We start from the raw sequence: 14,854 nt of genomic DNA, 5'->3' as shown, positions 1-14,854 counted from the left end.
GGCTGCATCGTGTAATCGTAGAGAAGACATTTCGTTTATCTTCCTTCTTGAACTTGAGTTAGACAAGACTATCTTAGTGACGAAAGGCCATAAAAGGGGGGTGTAATAAAGACGTGGTCCATTTGGTGGAAAATATAAACTAAATTTGTTCGTGAGTAATTCTAGTATGTCCCAACCTTGGAGATGTTGAAATTTGATTTTCCACGTAAAGACATTATAAGGATTAACTAAAGCTATGTTCTTATTAGTCTTCCTTCAAGGTATGGAAAATCAAATTCCAGAAGTATCAGAGCCTAGTTATGGCTCTGATACCATAAAAGGAGGGAGTGTATGGCTGATCTTCAGGAAGACCAGTAAGAACCTCAGGACACAAGGCGGAGCTCGGCTTGGAAATCTTCTGAACCTCAAGTTCTAGGCTTTCTAGACTCGAGAGGACCCTCAAACAACCCACCAAAAGATATAAAGGAGAAAAAGACTCAAAGGAGTTCTAGAGAGAGAAACAAGAGAAAGCTTAGAGAGAAATATATAAAAAGAAGATATTATTTCTTTCCAAGGATGAGAAATACACTAGGGGAACCCTCCTTTTATAAGCCAAGGAAGGGTGTCCATGACATCATTGCTTACATCACACTAGAAAATTACATCATAGCTTACATCACACAACATTAGATATTTTAATACATAACCTACTTGCTAAAATCACTTTAAGAGTGATTAAGCTTTATTCTTTAACACACATTAAGCACATAAAAATAGAAATAGATTTAAGGGAACTTTTTCTTCTCATATACTTCTACTTCCAATGGGATTCTGGGTGTGACGGGTCATCTTAATAACGATCAAAGTAATCGGCATCAACAAGGTGGGTCTCTGTATATTTGCTATGAACTTTCTTCCATATTGTGGAATACGGATTGTCATTCTCCCAACTTCCTTCCATATTTAGGAATACAGATTGTCATTCTCCCAAAGATCTTCCCCGTTAAGTACGTTTGCTGGTATAGATTCTGGTAAGACATTGTTTGCATAAGCGAGACATATCCATGTATTTGCATATTTTTTTGTATCCCAGTATTTGTAATTAGGGCTAGAAGGCTTTATGTTTGACCATGAGTGTGAAACAATAAGGAGCATGTAAAACCAATGGCACCCCATCTCTACCTGTTGATGGAGGAAATCAATATCCTTGTCTTATGAAATACACAACACAGTAGTTTTTCTTCGAGGATGTAATTTCTTCAATCGACTGATGTGGGGTGAGGAACCATTGCAGCAGGGTGAACATACTTTGGGACGAGTCTGGGTGTGACGAGTCATCTTCATAAGGATTAAAATAATCGCCATCAACAAGGTGGGTCTCTGTATATTGGCTCTGAACTACCTTCCATATTTTGGAATACGGATTGTCATTATCCCAAAGATCTTCCCTGTTAAGTATGCTTGCTGGTATAGATTCTGGTGAGACATTGTATGCATGAGCGAGACATATCCGTGTATCTGTATATTCTTTTGTAGCACAGAATTTGTAATTAGGGCTGGAAGGCTTTATGTTTGAACATGAGTGTGTGAAACAATAAGGGGCATGTAAAACCAATGACTACCCATATGTACTTCTTGATGGAGGAATATAACATCCTGGTCTTCTGAAATACACAACACAATATTTTTTTCTTTGAGAATGTAATTTCATCAATCCACTGTTGTGGGGTGAGGAACCATTGAAGCAGGGTGAACAATCTGTAGCTTCTTTTGACATTTTTTCACATTGAAAATGATTAAGTAAGGGAGAAGCTCCTCTAAATTGAAGGACATGGCAATTGTGTGAGACTCAAATAGATACTGGAAAAAGCATAAAGCTTCTTTAGGTAGGCTATAAAGGTCTCTATAAAGGTCCTTCAAGATATGTTCTGCAATTACTTCTATAATTTCTTTAGGAACGTTCTTGTTTTTGTGTTCTTCTAAAAGTGGGTTTTTTTAGCAGGATGGACCCGGGCTATTCATCGTGAATAAAGTTGGTAAGATATGGGGATGTCTGGTGTGCTGGTGCTGGACCTCTTGATATTCTCTATATTTATAGGCCTTTGGCTTGTAGTCTTTTGGTCTTGATAAGAAGTCTGCAAGGATATTATCATTTCCTTTAATGTGTTTTACTGTGAACGTCCATTGAGTAAACTAATTTTGCCATCTCAGTATATGTGCTTCTGGGAGAATCTTTTGTTTGAACTACAGCATCTTTAGAAAAGCTGACATGTCCATTTCAATAAGAAAATTTTAGCCAGTTAAGTGGAATTGAAAATTTTCGATTCCTTTCTTAACAGCTAAGATTTCTTTATATGTGGAATGGTAATTCTTTTCAAATTCTTTAAATGTGCAACTTTTGTAGCCACATATTATTCTGACACCCTTATCGCCTTCAACAAGTAGGACAGCCACCCAGTACCCATCACTAGCGTTTGTCTTCAAAATTCGTTTGTCTGTTTGTGTAGGAATCTTTAAAGGAAGCATCCTGGCAGCAAGCTCCTTTATTCATCTCACCACTTGTGGCGGGCTTTTGGTCTAAATGGCAGGGTTCTTATACAGCATGGAGAATATGTAGTTGTTTGAACAGACAACTTTGGCAAGAAGTCTGCCATATAATTGACTAACCCAAGGAACTGCTGGGGTTCATTTTATGACGTCAATTTTTCCAGAAATTGGTGGAGATCTTTGGAAATGTGTGGTTGTGGTTGATACTTTCATTCGGTAATTCTCATGCCTAGAAATTCGATGGAATTAACTCCGACCTCCATTTTCTTTTCTGATAGCATAATCCCGTACTTCTGAACAATGGAGTGGAACTTTTGTAGCAACTCTGCATGAGCTTCTTCATCTTCTAAGAATAGTAGGATATTATCAATATAGACCAATGCTATATTGAGGATTGGCTAAAAAATGCGTATCATTGCCTTTTGGAAGACGGACGGTGCATTCTTTAGCCCAAATGGCATTACTTTCCATTGGTAATGGTGATTTGGAATACATAATGCAGTTTTGGGTCTATCTTCTGGGTTGATTCCTAGTTGCTAGAAGCCAGCTTTGAGATCAAAATTTGACAGAACTTTTGCATTTACAAATGATTGGAAAAACGTCTTTTTTTAGGGAGTGGGAATATGTCATCTGTCAGGAAATGGTTTAGTGGCTAGTAGTTGATAACCAGTCTTAACTTTCCTCTAACTTGTTCACTTCTTTTGTTGACGTAAAATGCATCACACGCCCATGGGGATGTTGTTGGTTCAATAAGATCTTGGTTTACTAATTCTTTGCATTCTTGGATAGCTAAATTCGTGTGGTCTGGATTCATCTCTGGATGACTTTCTCTTGTAGGGTTTATGTCTTCATTTTTCTTGAATGGAAGAGTGAGGAAGAACGATTCGGTTAGCCATAACGGGGAGCTATGCTTTTTGAGAAATTCCGTATGGCTATTTGCACAAGAAGTTTGAATGTTTTTTTGTTTTATTGCTTCAATAGGAGCAAAAGAGGAAACCATAAACATTCTTGTGATGGTGCTCCAGGGCTTCATAAACCTCTTGTATCTGAGTCCTTTTCCGTACCTTAAGTCTCTTAATTGGTGGAGAACATCAAATCCTTACAGGAGATCTTTTCCATAGAAATATGAACCTAGGAACCTGTGTTTGATTGTACACATGGGGTAGATTCGTAGGTGTATTGGAATGCTTTTCTTGATGATTACAAATGACTCACCATTTGCTGCCACGAATACTTGATGTGCGTTTCCCAGTACTCATTAGGGAGAATATTTGGGTTTAAGACCGAAGCTACAGATCCAGTGTCAAAGAATGCAATAACAGGGATTGGCCTGTCATATTTACTGGTAAGGAGATGGATCTTGGCAATTGATTCTGGTACTTCTGTTTTGTTCTTATTGGTCTTCTGATGGGAGTGTGGTTTTGTCATGTAACATGGTTCCAAATCTGTTTCTGGCGTTGGAACCTCAAGATTAGCATCTTCTTCTTCATCAGGGTAGGAGATATTGACTAGGCCATTAGCCGGTAATGGACCACTAGCTGGTAATGGCTGATCGACAATTGTCAAGGAATTTTCATTTCCGAATTGTGGTGATTCTGGATAAGTCATCATCATGATTGTGTTTCCTTGAACCGCTTGTGGATGGTTTCTGATCTGTGCTACTTGATGAAGCACTGCAGTTTGAGGATGACTTTCTTGCTCTAGCTCTTATCTGAGCATGTTCGTTTACCCATAGGTTCATTGATGGTGATGTTTCTGACCACGTGTGTACTGGTAGCGGTTGTGGTTCAAAGGTTTTCTAAAAAACGGAGCACATGGTAGCCTCAATGGATCATCGACCATGGTTTATATTTTTGTAGCTTGTGTTGCCTTTCAAGGTCTACAAGGTGTACTTTGAGAAACTTCATCTCGGCTTCCTTTTGGACTAGGTTGTTTTGAGTCTGTGGGCTAGGTCTTGAATGGACTATCTAGAGTAATTCATTATGAAGACCAAGCATTTTGGTCCATACTTCATAGATGATACTCTCCACATATTTCATTATGCCTACCAAGCTTTCTTGGGTTTGGTTGAACTTGTTCTGCTGTGCTAGGATAATTTTGAGAGCGTTGTTCTAGGCAAAAACTTTCTCACTTTGCCAGTTGAGTGTGGCTTCTGCAGCAGTGATTTGTCTTGAGGATCCTGTGGGATTCATAGTATTGGAAGGTTGAACTTTCTAGCTATGTTTTTCTTTCTGGATAGGATCTTCAAACGAGGCCAGGGCCGGGAACTTTGTATGGAGATCTGGGGATGAGGTGGATGGAATAGGTGTGATGACAAACATTCCTTTCTACTTAGGAGGGACTTTGGGTTGACTGGAAACAAAACAGAATGTTGGGATGACAAAATAGACTTAAGGAAGATTGGAATCTTCTTAACCTCCCTGAAAACGGCTAAGTATTAACATTGGGCACACTTGGACATCCGAGCAAGCTTTTACTTATGCCTAGCAAGGTATTTTGCCTTTCGAGCAGAGTTATCTTCTTGAAGTCTTCCTTAGTGATAATCCGAGCAGGGTTCACTTCGTCTGGCAAGGTATTCTTCAGGTCAAGCATAGTTTGATTACTAGCAAACTCTTGACTTAACCAAGTTATTAAAGCCAAGTGTTTTGGAAGATATAGCAAGGTTTGATTAATAAACAGTAGTCCGAGCATGCTTTGGGAAGTTATACAAGAAACATTCAAAGAACTTTTCCTAGGAAGGTTCAACTCAAGCAAGCTACAGTGTTACCAGCACAAGTCAAACAGTGTTACTAGAACACTTTGGTTTGCTTAATAAGTTATTCTCTAGCAAAGAGTTGAAGGGATTCATTAAGAATAGCTTGCTCGTAGGATCATACCAAGCAAAGTTTGCTATGATCAGGAATATTGAAGTCTGCTAGGTGAGTATTTTCTAAGGAAAATACTCCAAGTAAAGTCTACCCGGAGAACTGTTCCCAAGCACACTTCAGGTTACCAGGTCTACTCAAAGAGGATAAACGACATAAAGTCTACCCGAAGACCTGTTCGACACTTAGTATATTTTGTATTATGATTTCTGAGTATGTATTAATGATTAGGATTTCTAAAAGGAATGACAGCTGTCAGGAGGCGGGCATATAAATAGAATGATCTAGGGAACGCCTCCTAACGGACATAAGACAGACAAATGAAATAATTGACAACGATTTGACGGCTGACATATTCTTACGGATATTCTGCCAAGAATCATATCATTCCTTTTCTTAGAACCCTAATGATTTCCTTTTTGTAATCGACTTACTATTTATGGAAATCTTTGAGTAAATATGTGTGTGTGTGTGTCTTTATTGTGTCCTTCAAGCAACAACTAGTGTGTTATTGATTCCGCCTTTGATACACTATTATTCTTCTCCAATCTAGCCGCGTTGTGAACCTTCTTGTCAACACTCTAAGTGTAGGTTACGACAAATATGGACTGAGTGATCAATCGGGACCGACAAGTGGTATCAAACCTGAGCTCAACTACATTGGTGAAGAATATGTTGCTGATTACTGATTGAATATGTTTGATTTGAAGAAGAAGAAGGGTGACGTCAGCTGAGCACTGTTCCATTGGAAAGTGACGTCAGCAGCTCTGCTATTCTTTGCTCAGATCTGCCTTGTTTTTCGGTTTAAAAGTTTCTTTTTTCCCTAGAAGTTGTTTATTGTTGTTCTTAATCTTGCTTTATTCAGACTTTTTGTTTTCTTTAAAATATTTTACAAAATGTCTGGTTACGAGGAGTAGGAGGTCTCAACTAACAAAATTCCTAGGCTCTATGGACAGGAAAATTATGTTAAGTGGAAAGTTCTCTTTGAGGCTGTTGTTTGCTATAATGATGTGGACATGTGGAATTCCATCAAGAATGGACCATATGTACCTAAAACATGAGCAAATGCAAACCAATCCGTTGGTGATAGGAAGAGGAAAGTTGATGATCGAGCTCTTGTTGTGATCAAATTGGGTCTGTCTTGGGAAATTTTGACCAAGGTTGCACATCATACCACTGCCAAGGCTATGTATGATGCAATTCTTGAAATGTTTCAACGGAATTTGAGTTGAAGAAAATAAAAAAGGCAAGGCTCAAGCAACAGCTTGAAAGATTCAAATATAATGAGGGTGAAAGGTTGAAGTCAGTTCTTGAAAGATATTTGGCAATTGTGAATGATCTCAAAACAATAGACTATGTGATGACTGATTCTAATCTTAACACCAAATTGCTGTCATCTTTGCCTAGGGAGTGGTACACAGCAAGCAAGTTCATCATTCAGAAGCCAAATTTTGATCAACTCAAGCTTGATGATGTGATTTACTTTCTACAAGCTGCAGAATTTGAAATGTTAGAGAATGAAATGATAAAGGAAGAGAAGCCATGTTTCCAGATGACAAATGCACTCATTGCTCCTATGGGAAACTTAACCACCAAAAACCAACAGCAAATACCAATCATTGAAAAACCTACTGAGCTTAGTAGTGATGCACCAAAGGCATTTGTTGGTGGTAGTTCAAGTAACCAAGGAAGCCAATCAAGGTTCAATGTCCAACTCATAGATGATAATGATTCAGCCTTCATGGCTAGTGGACATTTGCCTTATGCTGGAGTAAATGGTGGTCAAGGAAGTGAAACTCAAGCATTGTTTTCTATGTTCACAGACTCATACAATGCTTTTGTAGCAAAGAATATGGTTCACACTAGCATTGTTCAATATGACTTAGAACAGATAGATGAAGATGATCTTGAATATATGGACTTGAAATGGCAAGCTGCAATGCTGGCTCTAAGAAGCAAAAGGCTATATAGCAGGACTGATAGAGCTCTTCTATCAGGGCCAAATGAAAGAATTGGGTTTGATAAGTCAAAGGTCATTTGTTATAACTGCCAACAGCCTGGGCACTTTTCTAGAGAGTGTAATCAGCCAAGAAACTTTCAAGGGAATCAGTATCAGAACGAACAACCAAGAAATCAGAACCAACCAAGAAACACCAACTACAACAACTTCAACAATAACCCCAACTTTAACAACAACTACCAGCAACCTTAAATGAACAATCAGCAGGTAGTACCTCATAACCAAAACTACCAGAGAAACACTAACCAAAACCCTCCAAATGTTTCAAACAACAATAACATAAATAACCAAAACCAGCCTAGAAATCAAGGGAATGTAGCACTTGTTGCTCAACAAGAAGGTGGTTTTGATTGGAGTGATCATGCAGAAGACATAACCAAGGCCAATGTTGCATTCATGGCAAAAGTTGAAAATGAAGCTGGATCTTCTTCTTCACAGGTACATCCAAACTCCACAATTGAATTACTTGAAACAATTGATGCATTGAATGTGAAAGTAGGGAAGTTGGAGAGTGAATACTTTAGAAAACAGAGCATGATAAATGTCTATCAAGCTAGTGATGTGACTTATGATAAAAAAATCAAAAGCCTTGAAGAAGATTGCATGAACAGCTACAGGACTCAGTCAAGGTATGTGACTGAGATTGAAGGACTAAAGGAAATGGTTGTTGAAGAAAAGGTGAGAAATACCACACTACAAGTTGAAGTTGAGTTTCTGAAGAATCTAGTATCCAATGGAAACGTATGTGGTATTTTGAATAAAGTTAAAGAAGAAGACAAAGAAAAATTTGTTCCTCCACCTTTTAACAGTAGCTATTCTCTTAAAGTTGATAAGGAGAAAAGGGAGGCATATGTCAACCAATTCAAAGATGTGTTCAAAGACAAGGAAGATTTCATTGAACATTATGAAAAATTTATTGTTGATGAACAAGGAGAATTTGTTTTGAAAGAAGATGAGAAAGATGAAAAGTCAATTGGTGTGCAAGTTTCTGAAGATGACTTCAATGAAGATGATTTGGACAAGGATGATTTAAGTGACTCCGGTGATCAAGTTTCAAATGAAGAAATCCAAGCTGCAGAAAGAAACAGAAAAATAAAGAAGCCTGACTCAATTGATCAACTTCCATTATTTCCTCCTACTACACCAAAAATGAAAAGACTAAATGAGAAGATGAGAAGAGAACAAGTGTCATTTGACATATGTGAAGGGTCTACAAGAACAAAGGTGGATTACAATGCTGTAAGGCCACCAAGCAGAGAAGTATTGAGAAAAATCAAGAATAACAACGAGAAGAAGCCTAAAAAACATTTGAAAGTGATCAGTTTATTCTAGTATACCCTGTCTTTTCAAGTCAAGAGTTATTTGACATTGGAGTGGTTGAAAATACGGAAGAATATAAGAAAAGGCAATCAAGACATAAAGGAAACTTGGATGAAGAGCCTATGAACTTACAAAAATAATCTTTGTGAAAAGCAAAATTGAAAGAAAGGACATAAAAATTGAAGAGTTTGTGCCTTTCTCAATTGATTTTGATGGTCTAAAGACAAAGAAAACACTTGGGATTGAACAACCTAGACCAGTGAAAGATTCAAAAAGGGAAATGCTCATGAAAGTTTCAAAGGAAAGGTGTGGTGTAAAAAGTGTGAGGAATATGGTCACCACACTGATTCTTGTCATGAAAGATTCAATTTCAAACCATTCCATGTTTCGGATGAAACAAAATTTAGTCAAGATTTTGTATTCTACAAACAGAAGTATGATGAATATTTAGGAAAAGGAAAGGTGTGTGAACAGGAGATAGAGAACAACGATAAGAAGAAGGTTGATGAGGATGTAAAGAAAGATGGGAAGACTAATGAGAAACCAAAGAAGAGTGTGACTGACCAAGTCAAAAGAAACAATCTTCCTATCAAAAATTAAACTGTTGTGTAAAGAAACATGCAGCCATTGAGAATTGTTCCTAATCAGGACTCAAGATCAGTTAAATCTGATGATTCTCAAAAATCACCAAACAATGGGAAGAAAGGGAAGAGGAATGCTTTCTCAAGAAAGAAATCAAAAGAATTGAATGGTGATGAGAAGTTTCTAATGAAAAATGGGTTTGAACCTCATGGATTTCTATGGAAACCAAGAGGTGAAATTCAAGAAGTAAAGAAATTTGATGTGCAAAATTTCTAGCGAGCTTTGTGATTGTTGTTTGAATATGCTGAGAATCTTGTTTCAAGAAAACTTTGATATTTTTGCCAAGCATAGTTCATGATTGTGAATATGATTCTTTGAAATTACAAGTGATATCGAGCAAACTTTGGTTTCCGGGCACACTTTATGTTTCGAGCACACATTGAAATCTTCAAGTGTTTTCTTAACATACTTGGTAATTTCAAAACTATACTTTCCAAGTACACTTTGTGAAAAGAGTCCTTCTCTAGCACACTCTGTATTCTTGAAGTATTTCAAGTATACTTTGCTTCAAAGTATACTTAATTGAATATTTGCTAATTGTTTATGTAATTTCGGGTAAGTTTTGAGTTATTCAGTGAAACGAGCAAGGTTGTTAAAATGAGTTAACCTAGCAAACTTAGGCGAATAAACTTTTCGGGTAAGGTTTACAACAATATGCTTTAACGAGCAAGGTTTCAAATGGGAAAACATTGTCGGACAAGTTTTAAATTGAAAAGATATTTACAAGGATAATGTTACTGTTTGACAGCTATTTACTCTCTAAAAAACAAAAAGCATTTAAAACCCAATTTCAAAAATGCATAAAAGAGTGAGTTAGAGAAATTCTTATCATTTTCATCTCTCACTCCTTCCATTTTCGCTCTCGTTTCAGAAACTCAACCGCCTTAAGTCAATTAACTCTAAATTCCTAACCCTACTTGATCAGCCCACACAATCCGACTCGATAAACATCGATTACGTGTTTTCCGACAATGATTATGTGTATATGGGCATTTAATTTTCATGATTACTAACTCTCTGTTTGTTGTGTAGGTTATAAATTGGTCGAAGCACATATTCTTAATGACATTTTTTCTCTACTTCTTCAAATTATAACTTATAAATATTCAAAGATATGAACTTTATGACTAATATGTGCATTGAATATGTTTTTGTTTGAACATATATGGCGGATGATGAACCGACATATCCATTTGAGCACAAACATAACATGTGTGCTCTACTACAAGTAACTCCTGACAATGAGGAGGTGGCATACATGATCAGGTGGCTACAAAGGTCCAATATTCGATTTTCCTTGATAGAGTGCCCGGTACTTTATAGGAATCATCTTTTGGATTTCTAGCGCTCTGCTGAACTGATAGATGATCAAGATGGTAGGCATTTGGATGCTACCGTTGCAACTCACGAGATACGGGTTACTGAGAGACTGATTTGGAGATGTCTGCAGTTACACGATGATGACCAAAACCCAATAAACTTCAAAACCAGTCATATTTTGAATATTTTTACAAAAACCATGGGTTATCAAGGGAATGTGAAGGAAGGACAGTTCCAGAAAGGAATGTTCCCAAACCTGTATTGGTTTTTTATCCACCACGTCATTCAGGGGTTTCCCCCAAGGAAGGGATCATGGACTCTCATGAGTCGGGATTTGGAGAATGCAACAGTTGCAGTAGTTTATGACCTTCCATTTAATTTCTCAAAGATGATCTTTGAAGGGATGGTCAGTATGTTGCGGAAGCCTAACAAAGAAAAATTATTAGCGTATCCCAAATTCCTCCAAATAATCTTTAACCAAGTGTTACAAGATTTGCCCACTATAGGAACCACTCATGTGCTTCAACATCCTTATGTTTACAAAAGGATTGCTACACTTGCAAGCACAAGCCATTTTAATCCACAGGCTGAGTATGACATACTACCATGGTTAGTTGATCATGATGCTGATATTTTACTTGTACCAGAGTTAACCTCCGAGGAGGAAGAGGAGGATGTGATGAATGTTTATGATGATGATTCTGATGGAGATGGTGGAGAGGGAGGAGATGAAGGAGGAATTGGAGAAAATGTTGTTGATACACAAGTACAGGAGGAGAATATACCTATACCTACACCACCAACCACACCGTTGCTTACACCCCCAGCCACACCACCTTCCTCACCACCCCATGACCAAATAAACCAATCACCACCAATCCAAACACCACCTACACATACTCAAAGCCCACCTGCAATCCATGATCAAAATGAACAAACCTCTGACCAACTCTTAACCCAAACCCAAACCTTTACTCATGAACCAAGCCACAACATTAATGAACCTTATATTCCTCAACCAATAACCACTCACTTATTAAACTTACCATCCACACCAGTTAAATCCCCAGCCCGTTCCCAAACTTTTGAAACTTCACAACATACATCTATACCTTTATTCCAAACACCACCCATCCATACCCCAAGCCCACCCACTGAAACTACCCAAACTCACACTGACATACCTGATCCTTTTCAAGACATACCTATTCAAACTTCTTCCACTAATGATTATCCGTTCAAAAGAAATATGGATTTGATGATAGAATTTGTGGATGTGAGGGGGAGGAATGAAGTCCTGTTGAAGGAAAATGCTAATTTGAAAGAACAATTGGCACAAGCTTTATTGAAAATTCAAGCCCTGGAGGCTGAGGTTGAGAAGACCTCAGTTGTACCAAAATAGGGGGAGAATGTTCAAGTTGCCACTGTTAAAGATGAGGAGATGGTAGATGCTGAGGTTATGATTGAGGATGATGGACTGAAAAACATTTCTAATGTTTATGGTGACAATGATGATAGTGATGAAAGAGGATTTGATGATGAAGGGTATGAAGGAGATAACTCAGATGGAGGTGAGCAAAAATATGATGCTCATGATATATTATCAATGAAAATGTGGTGACTAAGGAAGGAGAAAGGGAGATAGTGAATGAAGATGATGTTGTTATGAATGATCAATCTACTGAAAATATTTTAACAACAAAAGCCATAGCAACTAATGTTGTTGCATCTGATGTATTGACTGATGAAGTAATGGATGAGGGTGCAGCAAAGGTTGTCCAGGATAATGATGATTTGGATACCCTGTATTGAGATTTTGATGAGGATTTGTTAAGAAAGGGGAAGGAAATTATGGCTGATGAAGAAGAATTAAAGAGATTGGAGGATGAGATTGATAATTTTCCTACTCAATCTGAAGAAAAAAGAATAAGAAAAGAAAAAGGGAAAGCTATAGCTGAATCTGATGATGAGGCTGTTGTTACGCAGGATGTAACTGATGAGGATGAAGAGGATGAGAATGTATAGGCTGCCAAAAGGAAGGCCAATATGGTGAGAGAAACAATGGAAAGGGAATTCATTGCCCAAACCATGACTGAAAAAAGAGTTTGCAGAGCAAGAGACCTTAATTGAACAAGCCAATATTGCCAAAACTCTTGATCAGAATGAGGATGATGTTGACCAAGAAGTAATTGAAGTCTTGATAAAGATGAAACAAGATGAGGATGTTGACAATACCTTAGCTTTGGTTATTAGTAAGTTTGCTGAATCAGAAGCTCCACCACTCCTGAAACTACAAATGATGAACCTATCAAGCAGATGGTGCCTGAAGTGACTGGAGAATCTCTAACACAAAAGCTGCCAAGAGATGGGTGAAAGAAGTTGTAGAAGATATGAGAAAAACCCTTCTGCATGGAGCTGTATTAATGATGATAAATATGGAAAGAAGTATTCAAGAAAAAGGTTCAGATTTAATGGTCAAAATGATTATGAAACTGTGAAGAAAAGGGCTAAGAAGGATGATGATCCTGAATATACTGTTGAAAGCCCTAAGGAACACACAAGCCCTGTGATGGATGTTCCTATTCAGGTTGCCATGCCTGATGATGAACCTGATCTTGATGAACCAAAAATTGATGCAGTTGATGACTCATTAGAACAAGATGATGAAACTGAAGTTGAAGAGAGTGCAGAAGATGATAATGTTGATGAAAGTACTGAAGATGTGAATGGTGATGATAGTAATGATGATGATAATGATTATAGACGAGCTGATAAAGCTGAAACTGTTAAAACTATTGTCTCACCTCAAGTTGAAATAACTTATGAACATAGAGAAAATATACAACAAAGTATGGATAAGGCAAGAAGGAATAATCCTTTGGTGATTAGTCTGATAAGACTTGGATATAGTCTTGAGAAGTTGGCTCCTCTATCTAATGAGGAGTTACAAAAGTTGATTGATAAGGAGGATTATGAGATCAGAAAAATGGTTGAAAAGAAAAATGCAGACTCTATGAAGTATATAGAGTATTTGAGAAAACAAGGACTTAATGAGAAAGATCTAATCAGAATGAGTTTTCATGATTTGCAAAGACATTACAATACAACCAGAGAAACAATAGAGAAAGAGGAGAAAGAGAGGTTTACAAGAGAAACAAAGCTAGATGAAAAGATTGATGTTGTGATGAAGAAGTATGGAGGGAAATGTAAGTATTTGATAGAGAAAGGGATGGCTCAAGAGTTGGTTGACAGTTTTAGAAAGGAAAAGGTTGAATCCCACTTTAAAGACTATCAATGAAAGATCAAACAGAAACGTCTTCAAAGAAATCAAGACTTGAATCTCTGGCTGGAAAGAGTAAGATACAAAAGAATAGAAAATGGTAGAATGAGAAATTGGAATCGTTGGATAGATTGATGGAAGCGAAGGGGAGATTAAATGAACTTGAGGGTATGAGTAGAACAGACAAACTGGCTCTACTGATGTCAGAGATGGAAAAGGACAATCTTGAAAGAGCTGAAGCATCAAAACCATATGTCCCTATACAAGTTAAACCAGAACCTGTCAAACACAGAGATCCATGGGAAGATGAATAGATGATTAAGACCCTGAAGAAAGTAATGAAAACAAGGGAATGAAAAAAAATGTTTTTGATATGCTGGGAAAGACTCAATTAAAGGAGTTGTTTTATGAACAAAAGGCTGAATGGGAAAAGTTGCTGGAAAAGCAAGGAAACCCAAGAAGCTTCATAGCTGGACCTGGTGGAGTAAAGTTTGTACCAGTCGGTCAGCTTGGAGATGAAAATTTAATGGATATGATTGGCAGGTTATTCAGAGATGGAGGTGAAAATCTTATAACTCTAATGAATATGCCAGCGGAGATGGTGATCTCCGTATATGAGAAGAAATTTGGATTAGAAAAGGCCACTAAACCCCGGAAAGTTGTTCCAATAAGGCCATCAGCTTCAAGAGTACAAAGTTCGTCAAGAGGACAGAGTTCTGCAACTGGAATCACTCATCAAAGACAAGAAAGGCCACCAACTGATGTGGACCTACCAATTAAGTTTGTAATCGACTTACTATTTATGGAAATCTTTTTAGTAAATCTGTGCGTGTGTGTCTTTATTGTTTCCTTCAAGCAACAACTAGTTTGTTATTGATTCCA

The sequence above is a fragment of the Bidens hawaiensis genome, unplaced genomic scaffold (genome assembly GCF_021521415.1).
Source record: "Bidens hawaiensis isolate Kalapana, Puna unplaced genomic scaffold, B.hawaiensis_p1.1 tig00063665_1, whole genome shotgun sequence".
In the NCBI taxonomy this organism is placed as follows: Eukaryota; Viridiplantae; Streptophyta; class Magnoliopsida; order Asterales; family Asteraceae; genus Bidens; species Bidens hawaiensis.
Note: the sequence above shows the minus strand (reverse complement) of the source record.